Source organism: Schistocerca gregaria, chromosome 6 (assembly GCF_023897955.1).
Source record: "Schistocerca gregaria isolate iqSchGreg1 chromosome 6, iqSchGreg1.2, whole genome shotgun sequence".
Classification (NCBI taxonomy): Eukaryota; Metazoa; Arthropoda; class Insecta; order Orthoptera; family Acrididae; genus Schistocerca; species Schistocerca gregaria.
This window is the reverse complement of record NC_064925.1, coordinates 454116718-454132334: the sequence shown is the minus strand read 5'-3', so window position 1 is coordinate 454132334 and position 15617 is coordinate 454116718. Positions and strand designations below refer to the sequence as shown.

General features: G+C 41.8%; 1 protein-coding gene across 1 annotated transcript in view; it reads right to left on the bottom strand.

Moving 5' to 3' along the window:
• LOC126278479 (uncharacterized) overlaps positions 1-15617 on the bottom strand; it is a 139002-nt gene that overhangs the window by 64066 nt on the left and 59319 nt on the right. The gene's annotated exons all lie outside the window — the stretch shown is intronic.

Here is a 15617-nt window from a genome sequence, read left to right as displayed (position 1 = left end):
GGTTCTGTAATATTATTCAAATTGTAGGTCAATAATTAATTAATAAAATTCTCCTGGTTGCTAACAATGTTTCCCTTTTATATATGTGTCCAAATGTAATATATAATAATTTGAAGTAAATCAGTCAAGTAGTTTTTGAGATGTTTGGTAACAGTGTTTCACCAATTATATACAGGGTGATTCTTATTAACGTTTAAAAACACCAGAAGCTACATCGAAGCCACTGCAACAAGTAATTTGATACAAGAGACATGGCGCCGTAAATGTTGGAAAATACCCCAGAAGTGGATGACAAACGTTGAACATGCGACTTCAACAGATCATATATTTCATTCCCCATGCAGTGGTCGGAGTTGTCAGTCCTACATGTGGTTGTAGGGAGGCAGGGCTGCACACCGCTTCACAATGGTGCAAATTTAGAACATCTTTTGTAGATGTGATCTGTTGTAAACGTAGAAGTTACAAAATTACTGTCCTCGTTGTAAACAACCAAAGCTGTTCTTGCTTTATGTTGTTTCGTTTTGTCCCCTTTTTTTGTTTACGGATACTATTTAGTTAGGAAAACATAGGTCATTCACTGGCGAAGACGAAATTCAGGGGCTTATAATAATTTACTTGTGAACCAATATGGTAGGCTTTTGTTGTACTTTACTTCGCAATAAACCAGTGGAGACAGCGAGATAGGTAAATAAAATAATAAATCGTACCTCAATGTAAACACATAACTGTCTAACACAAGACGCAAGACTCGAAACCTGAGTCCACGCACTGGAGTCGCACACATAAGCCCAGACCCAAACCGACGTAAATACTTGACTTGGGTTGGGATGATCAGGCGGGACAGACCAACAGGCTCAGCTACCCCACATCATCTGGTAACGTCACATGTTCAACATTTGTCACCCCCTTTTGACTACTTCCCGACATTAGCAGCCCCATGTATCTTATATTAAACTATTCATCTCAGCATCATCTACGCCACTTTGCTGTTTTGTAAACGTTAATAAGAATCACATGTATATTAAAATATAGTAAATGTACAGTAAATAAAAAGTACTTAGTAAATTGGTCGTGTACATTATGAGATTTTTGGAACAATGTTTGTTCTTTATACATTATTTATGTATTTATATTTGATACATATTAAAAGTACATAGCCTATGTCCATCTGTATGGTCATTAGAATATTGTGTAAATATTTGATGTAAATTGATAGAGAACATTTCGCGATTTTTGGTAATAAAATTTCCCCTTTATACAGTACATGATTATTTATATATCATATATATTGAAAATAGGTATATGAAACATATGTTTATTCAAATGCAATGATGTGCGAGAGTTTGAAAGCAATCAGTGAAGAACTTTCAGAGGTTTCAGATTTTGAACAAATGAACATTTACATTTTGATATACATTTCCCCCATAAATATTACATATATATTTATAAAGTGTATGTGGCGCCCCAGTAGCTATATAAAACCACATGCATATTAGACTGCAATGTTGTGTAAAAATTTCAAATCAATTGGTGAATAACTTTCGTAAATTTAAAATTTTGTGCAAACGAACATTTACATTTTTTATTTATATAGACTAATGTTATTTGCGGGACGTGTATACCTAAATTTTCATGTGTCAACATTTTGTACGTATTTATTTTATGCAATATGAGTGGTATGCCCAGTGTACAGTTGAAGGACGCTGTAGTCGAGAGAAGGGTACTTACTGACTTTTGTTGGACTGATCTATAGGACGATTCCTGAGAGGCATGAATACTTCGAGTAAAAAAAAATTAGGAATTATTTTTCATTTTGGGAAACGCTGTAAAATGAGAGCAGATGGTGATGTTTAAAAGGAAATGTTATGTAGAGTGTGTATGGCATGCTGCACTTATTCAAAGTTACAATTTGAGTGGTCCTCTATGTGGGTGATTTTGCTAAATGGGGTGACAAACCACAGGAAACGATCACAGATTGCGTAAGGAGCAAAAAAAGATCATATGTTCATATGCCCAGAATTGCGTAAACGCAATTGAAAGGGGAAACAAAAAGTATTTGACAGTGAAGGTTTTCGCGATTGAAAGCACACGTGAGAACACAACAGACAACTATGAATGTCCTGTCTGTATTAGTGTTACAGCTGAACATTCAAGAGTTCTGTGAACTATAATACCATCATGCAGTAACGACATTACCTTACATATCAGCAAGAGCACTCTTCCAGCAGGGGAGGAAGGCTACAGCCAAGTGCAGATATGCCTCGCTTATGAGGCATTGTGAAAAATTGACTGGACAGCTCTGGTTGTTCTGTTTGTACCAGTGTTATAGCTGAACACTGAAGAGTTCTGTGAATACGGCTCTATTACGTGGCAAATTAAAATTTATTCAAATACTGTTTTTTACCGTTTACGGTAACAGGAGGAAACTGTCTAAAATTATTTCACTGAATGGTGTCTGTCAGAACATCAAGATATTTTTCAGGTTTTCTCAGATTTTACAGTTGCGAAGAGCAGCTTTGGCCTGTACTACAGATAGGAATTTAAATAATATAAATTACGTTTGGCCCCGTCAATGGTAGAAGTGATTTCAAGTGACTTCTCAAAGACAGTATCCAGAATAATAATCGCTTTTCAAATTATTATTTCGCTCTTGCTCTACAGAAGCCAGACCACAACAGAAAGATTTTTCGCAAATACTGAAAAGACTTCTAGTCAGTCAAATTAATACTAAACTGACCGGTATGGCGAAAGACGAAGGATGGTCTACAAGCCACGAGGAGATGTGATGATTCTGGGTCTCGAGCTGGCGTCACCAAGGAAAGACGTCCATTAGGGTGTCTTCGTCCGACAATCTAGGTGACTCTAAGGGTCCTCGGTTCGGCGTAGGACATATGAACGTCTAAACTGCAGTTCACCGTCACTGTGTCGTAAGCGCGCTACCGGAAATTGGGCTGCGGTAGCAACCGCTGCCTGGATGACCACACACGCCACCGAGACACCGTCATCAACTTCTGTACGGAAGTCTTGCAGAGCAGAGGTTGTTCTCGACTCCGTTCCCGCTGTTGTATTGGTAGGATGCAACCCAATATTTCTGCACGTGCCAGTCTATACGACAGAAGCCGCCTTGGCTTAATAGACGTATCCGCATTGCCGACATCACTACAGTTACGAGAGACAGTGCTAAAACCACCCAGCATGGCGGTGGCCCAACAAGGGGAAATGAATCGTTCATCATTAGTGTTGGGCTCTCTTCACTGAGGCGTATAGGGTTTGTATGATACCTGATGGTTGTTGTAGGAAATTGTGGGGGCAGTGTACTTCTCAGATATGCAGTGCCACATGTTCAACAAGCAGGCGGAACAGCATCTTATACAAATGTCAGACGCCTCTCATTGATCCTATTACCTATTTTCCGGCCCCACAGTCAAAATTTCAGCAACGGTATCGTCTTTTAGGACGACATTGCAAGGGCACACCGCCACACTCTACCCACCTCGTGAACACCTTCTTCCGGGAGGCAGAACTCAGTGGCCTGAAATGGCTTATGGTATCTGCTGACATTAAACTGCCTGAAGCCTGCCTGGGACCAGATGAGACTTGTAGTGGATTGCCGATGGAAACCAACTCACGTACTGGATGGCCTTTAGAGAGCCACCGTTGAAGAGTGGAATGACAGTCACCGTGACAGGGAGGAGCCAAGATTGTTATAATGCATGGACTGTGTATGGTTATCATGTCATTTTTGTTTTTCTGTGTTACCGATGTGCACATCAGAGAGAGAGAGAGAGAGAGAGAGAGAGAGAGCAAGTTGCGTTACTGTTAAGCAAATCTTTGGTCTTGTCGTGGCACAGTCTTTGTCCGTGCGCAGTCTGATACATTCTTAGTTGAAGGTGATAGGTGGTAGACGTATACATTAGTGCCATATCGACTTCTGACTGTTTCTGTTACATAGAGATTTCTTGGAAACGACAGCAATAATAAATATGATACTTGCAATGAAAGGTGAAAGCAATATTTTTGAATAACGTGATTGTTTTTGAAGAGAAGAAGTTTGGGGTAAGACTGCAGCACTGCGCACCATTTGTCGGAATGATTATCGTCAACCAGTTAACTTGCTAAAGTCTGAGAGAAAGACCACCACACTTCCCTGAGTCAAGCAGTAACATATTAACTGATTAAGCTGTTTGGTTTTTAATAGAAATTCTCTGTTAACATTGTACCATTTTTGAATCATTGTTCACTTTATTAAGCACTGTATTGTTCAGACCAATGTTCTGTGTGAAGATCATGCGAACTTTCATTCTGTCTTTTTCGAATATATATTTCATTCTAAAATCGTTGTCTTTGAATATCATTTCATAGGAATAGTTACTCTCCCCACCCCTCCGTTTATAATTATGCATTACCGCATGCAACGGTTTGAATACCGTATGTATTTGAAAACAGAAATCTATTTTAGCCGCTACCTTCTTGCTGTTTGCAGCTGTGCTTTCGAGAAATCCGCAACAATGTTGTCAAGACGCAAGGACAGTGAAAATTTTGATTAGGGCCAGGATCATTGTTTTACTTCCATTGCACATTTAATACAAAGACATGCTGCATATGTTCTGTTTCGTCAAAGGTTAGCATATGAGTGTAAATTGGATAACAGTTTATGGGTAGATAGTTTTTAGGTAATATGTAAACTTTTATAGAGTGGGGGGTAAAGTTGGGCTAAATTTCATACAGAAACAAATATAGTGGGGAGGCTACGTATTTCGCCCTTCTGCCATGATATTTCGTTGCTTCTTTTGGTAATATATAGTGTCGGATTTCTCGGAAGAAAAATACCGCTGCGCTGATTTTACTAGTATCGTACTTCTTTTTTCAGGTTATTCGTTTAAAATTCTGTGTTCAATTCGTGAAATTTTGTGTCGTCTGACAATTATCGATTACTTTGTTGCGTCAGCAGTTGGCAAAATAGTGAAAGTTATGTGTGGATTTCTTTCATTGTTGAGTATCTTTGTGCACAATGGTAAAGTTTTGTTTTTGTTTGTTTGCTCATTGAAGCAGTTTTTTTTTCAAGAAATAGTGTTTCATCATGCTTGGTACAACAGAAAACAATAAGAAAGTTTTTCCAAGCATAAGACTAAATAACGAGTCGGTACAGGATGAGATAAACCACCTTGAGAAATTAGCAAATGCCAATAGTTTACACGAGACTGCAGAAAATTGCGCGGATCGACAACTATTAACCAATTTAGCGAACAATTATGAAACAGAACAAACAATAAGTAATGAAAACGTAAATTATGAAGTTGAGTCGGTCGGCAATAAATCGCCACAGTCTAGCGAAAGCTTACAAAAGTCGCCACAATCGTGAGAAAGTTTACAACAGGTAACAGACACATCAGAATCAGGTTTTGTGTCAATGTCTTTTGAACGAACGTAAAACACATCACCTTCAGTGAACAATTATGGAGAACCACACTGTGCGAATAAGACAAATTTTCTAGAATCAATGCACCACACGCTTAAAGAAAGATAAGATGAAATGCTAAGAAAATTGACAGAACACAAGAAAAAGATAGTAAATTACTTAGGGAATAAATAAGAAAATCACAGGAAGAGATTATAAAATCATGTTGTTGTTGTTGTTGTGGTCTTCACTCCTGAGACTGGTTTGATGCAGCACTCCATGCAACTCTATCCTGTGCAAGCTTCTTCATCTCCCAGTACCTACTACAACCTACATCCTTCTGAATCTGCTTAGTGTATTCATCTCTTGGTCTCCCTCTATGATTTTTACCCTCCACGCTGCCCTCCAGTACTAAATTGGTGATCCCTTGATGTCTCAGAACATGTCCTGCCAACCGATCCCATCTTCTAGTCAAGTTGTGCCACAAACTTCTCTTCTCCCCAATCCCATTCATTACCTCCCCATTAGTTATGTGATCTACTCATCTAATCTTCAGCATTCTTCTGTAGCACGACATTTCGAAAGCTTCTATTCTCTTCTTGTCCAAACTATTTATCGTCCATGTTTCACTTCCATACAAGGCTACACTCCATACAAATACTTTCAGAAATGACTTCTGACACTTAAATCTATACTCGATGTTAACAAATTTCTCTTCTTCAGAAACGCTTTCCTTGCCATTGCCAGTCTACATTTTATATCCTCTCTACTTCGACCATCACCAGTTATCTTGCTCCCCAAATAGCAAAACTCCTTTACTACCTTAAGAGTGTCATTTCCTAATCTAATTCCCTCAGTATTACCCGACTTAATTCGACTACATTCCATTATCCTCGTTTTGCTTTTGTTGATGTTCATTTTATATCCTCCTTTCAAGACACTATCCATTCCGTTCAACTGCTCTTCCAAGTCCTTTGCCGTCTCTGACAGAATTACGATGTCATCGGCGAACCTCAAAGTTTTTATTTATTCTCCATGGATTTTAATACCTACTCCAAATTTTTCTTTTGTTTACTTTACTGCTTGCTCAATATACAGATTGAATAACATCGGGGAGAGGCTACAACCCTGACTCCTTTCCCAACCACTGCTTCCCTTTCGTGTCCCTCGACTCTTTACAAATTGTAAATAGCCTTTCGCTCCCTGTATTTTACCCATGCCACCTTCAGAATTTGAAAGAGAGTATTTCAGTCAACATTGTCAAAAGCTTTCTCTAAGTCTACAAATGCTAGAAACGTAGGTTTACCTTTCCTTAATCTAGCTTCTAAGATAAGTCGTAGGGTTAGTATTGTCTCATGTGTTCCAATATTTCTACGGAATCCAAACTGATCTTCCCCGAGGTCAACTTCTACTAGTTTTTCCATTCGTCTGTAAAGAATTCGCGTTAGTATTTTGCAGCCGTGCCATATTAAACTGATAGTTCGGTAATTTTCACATCTGTCAACACCTGCTTTCTTTGGGATTGGAATTATTATATTCTTCTTGAAGTCTCGGGCTATTTCGTCTGTCTCATATATCTTGCTCACCAGATGGTAACATTTGTCAGGACTGGCTCTCCTAAGGCTATCAGTAGTTCTAATGGAATGTGGTCAACTCCCGTGGCCTTGTTTCCACTCAGATCTTTCAGTGCTCTGTCAAACTCTTCACGCAGTATCATATCTCCCATTTCGTCTTCATCTACATCTTCTTCTGTTTCCATAATATTGTCCTCAAGTACATCGCTCTTGTATAGACCCTCTATATACTCCTTCCACCTTTCTGCTTTCCCTTATTTGCTCAGAACTGGGTTTCCATCTGAGTTCTTGATGTTCATACAAGGGGTTCTCTTTTCTCCAAAGGTCTCTTTAATTTTCCTGTAAGCAGTATCTATCTTACCCCTGGTGAGATAAGCCTCTACCTCCTTACATTTGTCCTCTAGCCTTCCCTGCTTAGCCATTTTGCACTTCCTATCGATCTCATTTTATGAGACGCCTGTATTCCTTTTTACCTGCTTCATTTACTGCATTTTTATATTTTCTCCTTTCATCAGTTAAATTCAATATTTCTTCTGTTACCCAAAGATTTGTACTAGCCCTCGTCTTTTTATCTACTTGACCCTCTGCTGCCTTCACTACTTCATCCCTCAGAGCTACCCATTCACCTTCTACTGAATTTATTTCCCCCATTCCTGTCAATTGTTCCCTTATGCTCTCCCTGAAACTCTGTACAACCTCTGGTTTAGTCAGTTTATCCAGATCCCATCTCCTTATAATCCCACCTTTTTGCAGTTTCTTCAGTTTTAATCTACAATTCATAACCAATAGATTGTGGTCAGAGTACACATCTGCCCCTGGTAATGTCTTATAATTTAAAACCTGGTTCCTAAATCTCTGTCTTACCATTATATAATCTATTTGTACCCTGTCAGTATATCCAGGCTTCTTCCGTGTATACAACTTTCTCTTATGATGGTTGAACCAAGTGTTAGCTATGATTAAGTTGAGCTCTGTGCAAAATTCTACCAGACGGCTTCCTCTTTCATTTCATTCCCCCAATCCATATTCACCTACTATGTTTCCTTCTCTCCCTTTTCCTACTCTAAAATTCCAGTCACCCATGACTATTAAATTTTCGTCACCCTTCACTATCTGAATAATTTATTTTATTTCATCATACATTTCTTCAATTTCTTCGGCATCTGCAGAGCTAGTTGGCATATAAACTTTTACTACTTCAGTATTCGTGGGCTTCGTGTCTATCTTGGCCACAATACTGCTTTCACTATGCTGTTTCTAGTAGCTTACCCGCATTCCTATTTTCCTATTCATTATTAAACCGACTCCTGCATTACCCCTATTTGATTTTGTGTTTATAATCCTGTAATCACCTGACCAGAAGTCTTGTTCCTCCTGCCACCGAACTTCACTAATTCCCACTATATCTAACTTTAACCTATCCATTTCCCTTTTTAAATTTTCAACCTACCTGCCCGATTAAGGGATCTGATATTCCACGCTCCGATCCGTATAACGCCAGTTTTCTTTCTCCTGATAACGGCATCCTCTTGAGTAGTCCCCGCCCGGAGATCCGAATGGGAGACTATTTTACCTCCTCTATATTTTACCCAAGAGGACGCCATCATCATTTAACCATACAGTAAAGCTGCATGCTCTCGGGAAAAATTACGGCTGTAGTTTCTCCTTGCTTTCAGCCGTTCGCAGTACCAGCACAGAAAGGCCGTTTTGGTTAGTGTTACAAGGCCACATCAGTCAATCATCCAGACTGTTGCCTCTGCAACTACTGAAAAGGCTGCTGCCCCTCTTCAGGAACCACACGTTTGTCTGGCCTCTCAACAGATACCCCTCCGTTGTGGTCGCACCTACGGTACGGCTATCTGTATCGCGCTGAGGCACGCAAGCCTCCCAACCAACGGCAAGGTCCATGGTTCATGGTGGGATGGGGGGGGGGGAGTAGATACTCATCTAGGTAAGAAACTAAAAATGACCTTCAATCAATAATTAGCACTTTTGCATGAGGTTACGTGACCTTGAAACAGAACATGAAAACTTGATAACAAATGAGCCTCATGACACGGACGAATTGTTAACTAAATGCAACACTGTAGATCTGTGTGCGATAGTTACACAGATAAAAGAACAGAACGAACGTCTTAACATAACGGTAAAAGAAATTAGCGGACAAGTGGAAACGTAGACACTAAATTCTGAAGAACAAAAAGAACAACTTTGTACTTTAACAAACAACACATTAGCTAACACAAGGTTAAACAGTAAAACCAACCTGCGCAATGACAAAGTAGAAAAACTAGTCAATGAAAGCAATGTAATACCCTGTATGATCGCAATTCATGGAGAACAAGAAATCGAACACATGGCTACACCAACGTGTGACGAACACGAACGAACAGCTATTATAATTTCGAATAACATATGCAGATAACATTTCCCTCTTTTGTTCTTCACGTATAATGCAAAGTGAAGCTTTGAAATAGCATATAGACGATCATGTAAGACTTAGGGACCAACAGCTTACACATTCTGAAAGAAAATGCAAGTGTGATGATCTCAGTTATTCTTAATCATATTTTCGCGTTTTCGTTATCTGTATGTATTCACAGATAGGCGAAATAACTTCAGACTTCAAGAAGAATATAATAATTCCAATCCCAAAGAAAGAAGGTGTTGACAGATGTGAAAATTAGCGAACAATCATTTTAATAAGTCACAGCTGCAAAATACTAGCGCGAATTCTTTACAGACGAATGGAAAGACTAGTAGAAGTTGACCTCGGGGAAGATCAGTTTGGATTCCGTAGAAATATTGGAACACGAGAGGCAATACTCACCCTACGACTTATCTCAGAAGCTAGATTAAGGAAAGGCAAACCTACGTTTCTAGCATTTGTAGACTTAGAGAAAGCTTTTGGTAATGTTGACTGCAATACTCTCTTTCGAATTCTGAATGTGGCAGGAGTAAAATACAGGGAGCGAGAGGCTATTTACAATTTGTATAGAAACCAAATGGCAGTTTTAGGAGTTGGGGGGCATGAAAGGAGGGCAGTGGTTGGGAAGGGAGTGAGACAGGGTTGTAGCCTCTCCCCGATGTTATTCAATCTGTATATTGAGCAAGCAGTGAAGGAAACTAAGGAAAAATTCGGTGTAGGTATTAAAATCCATGGAGAAGAAATAAAAACTTTGAGGTTCGCCGATGACATTGTAATTCTGTCAGAGACAGCAAAGGACTTGGAAGAGCAGTTGAACGGAATGGACGGTGTCTTGAAAGGAGGATATGAGATGAACATCAACAAAAGCAAAACGCGGATAATGAAATGTAGTCGAATTAAGTTGGGTGTTGCTGAGGGAATTAGATTAGGAAATGAGACACTTAAAGTACTAAAGGAGTTTTGCTATTTGGGGAGCAAAATAACTGATGATGGTGGAAGTAGGGAGGATATAAAATGTACCCTGGCAATGGCAAGGAAAGCGTTTCTGAAGAAGAGAAATTTGTTAACATCGAGTATAGATTTAAGTGTCAGGAAGTCGTTTCTGAAAGTATTTGTATGGAGTGTAGCCACGTATGGAAGTGAACATGGACGATAAATACACTCCTGGAAATGGAAAAAAGAACACATTGACACCGGTGTGTCAGACCCACCATACTTGCTCCGGACACTGCGAGAGGGCTGTACAAGCAATGATCACACGCACCGCACAGCGGACACACCAGGAACCTCGGTGTTGCCCGTCGAATGGCGCTAGCTGCGCAGCATTTGTGCACCGCCGCCGTCAGTGTCAGCCAGTTTGCCGTGGTATACGGAGCTCCATCGCAGTCTTTAACACTGGTAGCATGCCGCGACAGCGTGGACGTGAACCGTATGTGCAGTTGACGGACTTTGAGCGAGGGCGTATAGTGGGCATGCGGGAGGCCGGGTGGACGTACCGCCGAATTGCTTAACACGTGGGACGTGAGGTCTCCACAGTACATCGATGTTGTCGCCAGTGGTCGGCGGAAGGTGCATGTGCCCGTCGACCTGGGACCGGACCGCAGCGACGCACGGATGCATGCCAAGACCGTAGGATCCTACGCAGTGCCGTAGGGGACCGCACCGCCACTTCCCAGCAAATTAGGGACACTGTTGCTCCTGGGGTATCGGAGAGGACCATTCGCAACCGTCTCCATGAAGCTGGGCTACGGTCCCGCACACCGTTAGGCCGTCTTCCGCTCACGCCCCAACATCGTGCACCCCGCCTCCAGTGGTGTCGCGACAGGCGTGAATGGAGGGACGAATGAAAACGTGTCGTCTTCAGCGATGAGAGTCGCTTCTGCCTTGGTGCCAATGATGGTCGTATGCGTGTTTGGCGCCGTGCAGGTGAGTGCCACAATCAGGACTGCATATGACCGAGGCACACAGGGCCAACACCCGGCATCATAGTGTGGGGAGTGATCTCCTACACTGGCCGTACACTTCTGGTGATCGTCGAGGGGATACTGAATAGTGCATGGTACATCCAAACCGTCATCGAACCCGTCGTTCTACCATTCCTAGACCGGCAAGGGAACTTGCTGTTCCAACATGAGAATGGACGTCCGCATGTATCCCGTGCCAGCCAACGTGCTCTAGAAAGTGTAAGTCGACTACCCTGGCCAGCAAGATCTCCGGATCTGTCCCCCATTGAGCATGTTTGGGACTGGATGAAGCGTCGTCTCACGCGGTCTGCACGTCCAGCACGAACGGTGGTCCAACTGAGGCGCCAGGTGGAAATGGCATGGCAAGCCGTTCCACAGGACTACATCCAGCATCTCTACGATCGTCTCCATGGGAGAATAGCAGCCTGCATTGCTGCGAAAGGTGGATATACACTGTACTAGTGCCGACATTGTGCATGCTCTGTTGCCTGTGTCTATGTGCCTGTGGTTCTGTCAGTGTGATCATGTGATGTATCTGACCCCAGGAATGTGTCAATAAAGTTTCCCCTTCCTGGGACAATGAATTCACGGTGTTCTTATTTCAATTTCCACGAGTGTAGTTCAGAAAAGAAGAGAATAGAAGCTTTCGAAATGTGGTGCTACAGAAGAATGCTGAAGATTAGATGGGTTGATCACATAACTAATGAGGAGGTATTGAATAGGGTTGGGGAGAAGAGGAGCATGTGGCAAAACTTGACTAGAAGAAGGGATCGGTTGGTAGGACATGTTCTGATGCGTCAGGGGTCACCAATTTAGTATTGGAGGGCAGCGTAGAGGGAGACCAAGAGATGAATACACCAAGCAGATTCAGAAGGATGTAGGTTGTAGTAGGTACTGGGAGATGAAGAAGCTTGCACAGGATAGAGTAGCATGGAGAGCTGCATCAAACCAGTCTCAGGACTGAAGACCACAACAACAACAACAACATGTATTCACGGTATTTAAGTGACTTTTCTCGAGAACACAGTTTCTCTCGCAGTCGGATCGGTGAGTAGCCTGGGTGGCGAAGCAGCGAAGTTATATGGATACAGAAAGCTTACAGTTACGTTTACAAACATTTTCACACAGACAACTTAGGCGATTATTTTCGTACACAAAAATGTACTTACACACAAGACAGTGAACAGTCTGCACGTAATCATACAGAGGAATATAATTACGGAAAGAACTAACAAAGCATTTTATTACGTTCAAATGTAGGTAGGGCATCTATTCCACTTTTCTGGATACATCGATTGGCGAACGATGCCTCCCCGAGATGGGTGTTAATTATTTTTCAGTTTCTTGGTACACTCGTCTTCTCTTATTATCCTTTTAGTCCATACGTGCAAGGAACTTTCTCCTACTATCCTAATGTAAATATGCTGAAAGTAATTTTGGTGACTTGAGAGCTATGATTAAGAATGTGTAATTGGCGACAAAGTACATTCCGATACTGACAAACTGAAAACTTTGAATACAAGCATTTCATGACAGTAACAAAAATCTGATCCTGTTAAAGAATGTTAAAATGAAAAATCACTCTCATTTAATAAACAAATCTGTGACCATTCGTGCTGCCCTTCTCTCTATATATGTTCAATATCTCTTGTTAGTCCTGTCTGGTATGGGTCCCGCACACTTGAATAGTATCCTATAACCAGTCACACGAGTGATTTTTAAGAGGCTGTTTTGTAGACTGATTGCACTTTCCCAGTATTCTACCAATAGTCCGAAGTCTACCACTTGTCTTACCCACAACTGAACCTGTGTGATCATTCCATTTCATATTCCTACAAAGTGTTACAACCAGTTATTTGTATGAGTTGGCTGATTCCAACAGTGACATAAGCGTCTCTCTTCCAAATGTACAAAGTACTCGTTTATTATCATCAGTCATCAACTGAATGGAAGAAAAATCTTGCATTTGAAATCAAAGGATAAATCTGTCTTTAGAAATATATACAGCACAATAGGTGACTTGCTACTCGTGACAGAAATTATAGAACACAGGAACGAGTATAAATTACGGTTTTGTCTATGATTCTTTTTAGATACTAACCAAAGCAGAAGTGAGAGAAAAGTTTGAATGGTAACCATGCATTTGTGGGTGTGAAGGGGCTCCAATTACTATTTACAAAAAAATTTGAGGTTCTGCCCATTAAAACTGCTACACCAAGAAGAACTGCAGATGATAAGCGGGTATTCATTTGACAAATATATTATACTAGAACTGACATGTGATTACATTTTCACGCAGTTTGGGTGCATAGATCCTGAGAAATCAGTACCCAGAACAATCACCTCTGGCCGTAATAACGGCCTTGATACGCCTGGGCATTGAGTCAAACAAAGCTTGGATGGCGTGTACAGGTACAGCTGCCCATTCAGCTTCAACACGATACCACAGTTCATCGAGAGTAGTGACAGGCGTATTGTGACGAGCCAGTTGCTCGGTCACCATTGAGCAGACGTTTTCAATTGGTGAGAGATCTGGGGAATGTGCTGGCCAGGGCAGCAGTCGAACATTTTCTGTATCCAGAAAGGCCCGTACAGGACCTGCAACATGCGGTCGTGCATTATCCTGCTGAAATGTAGGTTTTCGCAGCGATCAAATGAAGGGTAGAGCCACGAGTCGTAACACATCCGAAATGTAACGTCCACTGTTCAAAGTGTCGTCTATGCGAACAAGAGGTGAGCGAGACGTGTAACCAATGGCACCCCATACCATCACGCCGGGTGATACGAATACACGATTCCAATGTGCGTTCACGGCGATGTCGCCAAGCAAGGATGCGACCATCATGATGGTGTAAACAGAACCTGAATTCATCCGAAAAAATGACGTTTTGCCATTCGTGCACCCAGATTCGTTGTTGGGTACACCATCGCAGGCGCTCCTGTCTGTAATGCATAATGAAACACCCCCGTTTAATTCCTTTACTGGATTTTGTGAAATTTACCGAAGCCGCTAAAACAGGTAATTATTATGATTACATGACCGTGTGCTTAATGGATGAAAGGCTATCGGTTTTTCTGCTGTGGTTTAGGGGGTACTTCAGCCCAGTGCGGCTGTTTTGCAACTGAATAGTGGAATGATTGAAAGTTTGTCTATTATTAAGGACCATACTAGTGTATTATTTCCTACTAACACACAAATTCTGAGGCAGTTGCTACCTTCGCCTTACACGTCTAATTACAGTTATACCTTTCTATTGGTTGCTGATTTTCAGTGCTTCGTCACACGCAGTCCTGACGGTTTACGTTCACAACAATCCTCACTGCAATCCATAGTTGTTGCTGGCCGACGCGGTTGACGCGAAACACGTAATTCGCCACTTGTCACTTTCTGTTTCATATCACTCGCGAATCGGTATTAGTGAGGGTCAACCCCACGACCATCAGGGGGACGTGCTCACTCCTCATACTCTGGTGAATTTTACCATTTACAACTCACTCGACCCCCATTCTTGCCTGTCTCTCGAGCACCACTTCTCACTCGACACTCTCTAGTACTACTCTGCACTCGATACTCATCTCGCTGCGTCCTGCAGCGCTTGACAATCGACTCCTGTCTACTATCGACCTGGCGTTGGACACTAGCATCTATGTTCATGGGAGCACGGATCCCTTACAAGCCTCAAGGGTAACTGCAGCCATGGTCTCCGAGCAGATAGTCCATGCTGCTGCGAATGTCGTCGAACTGTTGGTGTAGATGGTTGTTGTCTCGCAAACGTCCCCATCTGTTGATTCAGGGATCGAGACGTGGCTGCACGATTAATTTCAGTCATGCGGGTAAGATGCCTGTCATCTCGACTGCTAGTGATACGAGAACTTTGGGATCTTGCACGGCGTTCCGTATGACCCTCCTGAACCCACCGATTCCATATTCTTCTAACAGCCATTAGATCTGGACCAACGCGAGCAGCAATGTCGCGATACGATAAACTGCAATCGCGATAGGCTACAATCCGACCTTTATCAAAGTCGGAAACGTGATGGTACGCATTTCTCCTCCTTACACGAGGCATCACAAAAACGTTTCACCAGGCAATACTGGTCAACTGCTGTTAGTGTATGAGAAATCGGTTGGAAACTTTCCTCATGTCAGCTAGTTGTAGGTGTCGCCACTGGCGCCAACCTTGCGTGAAAGCTGTGAAAAGCTAATCATTTGCATATCACAACACCTTCTTCTTGTCAGTTAAATTTCGCGC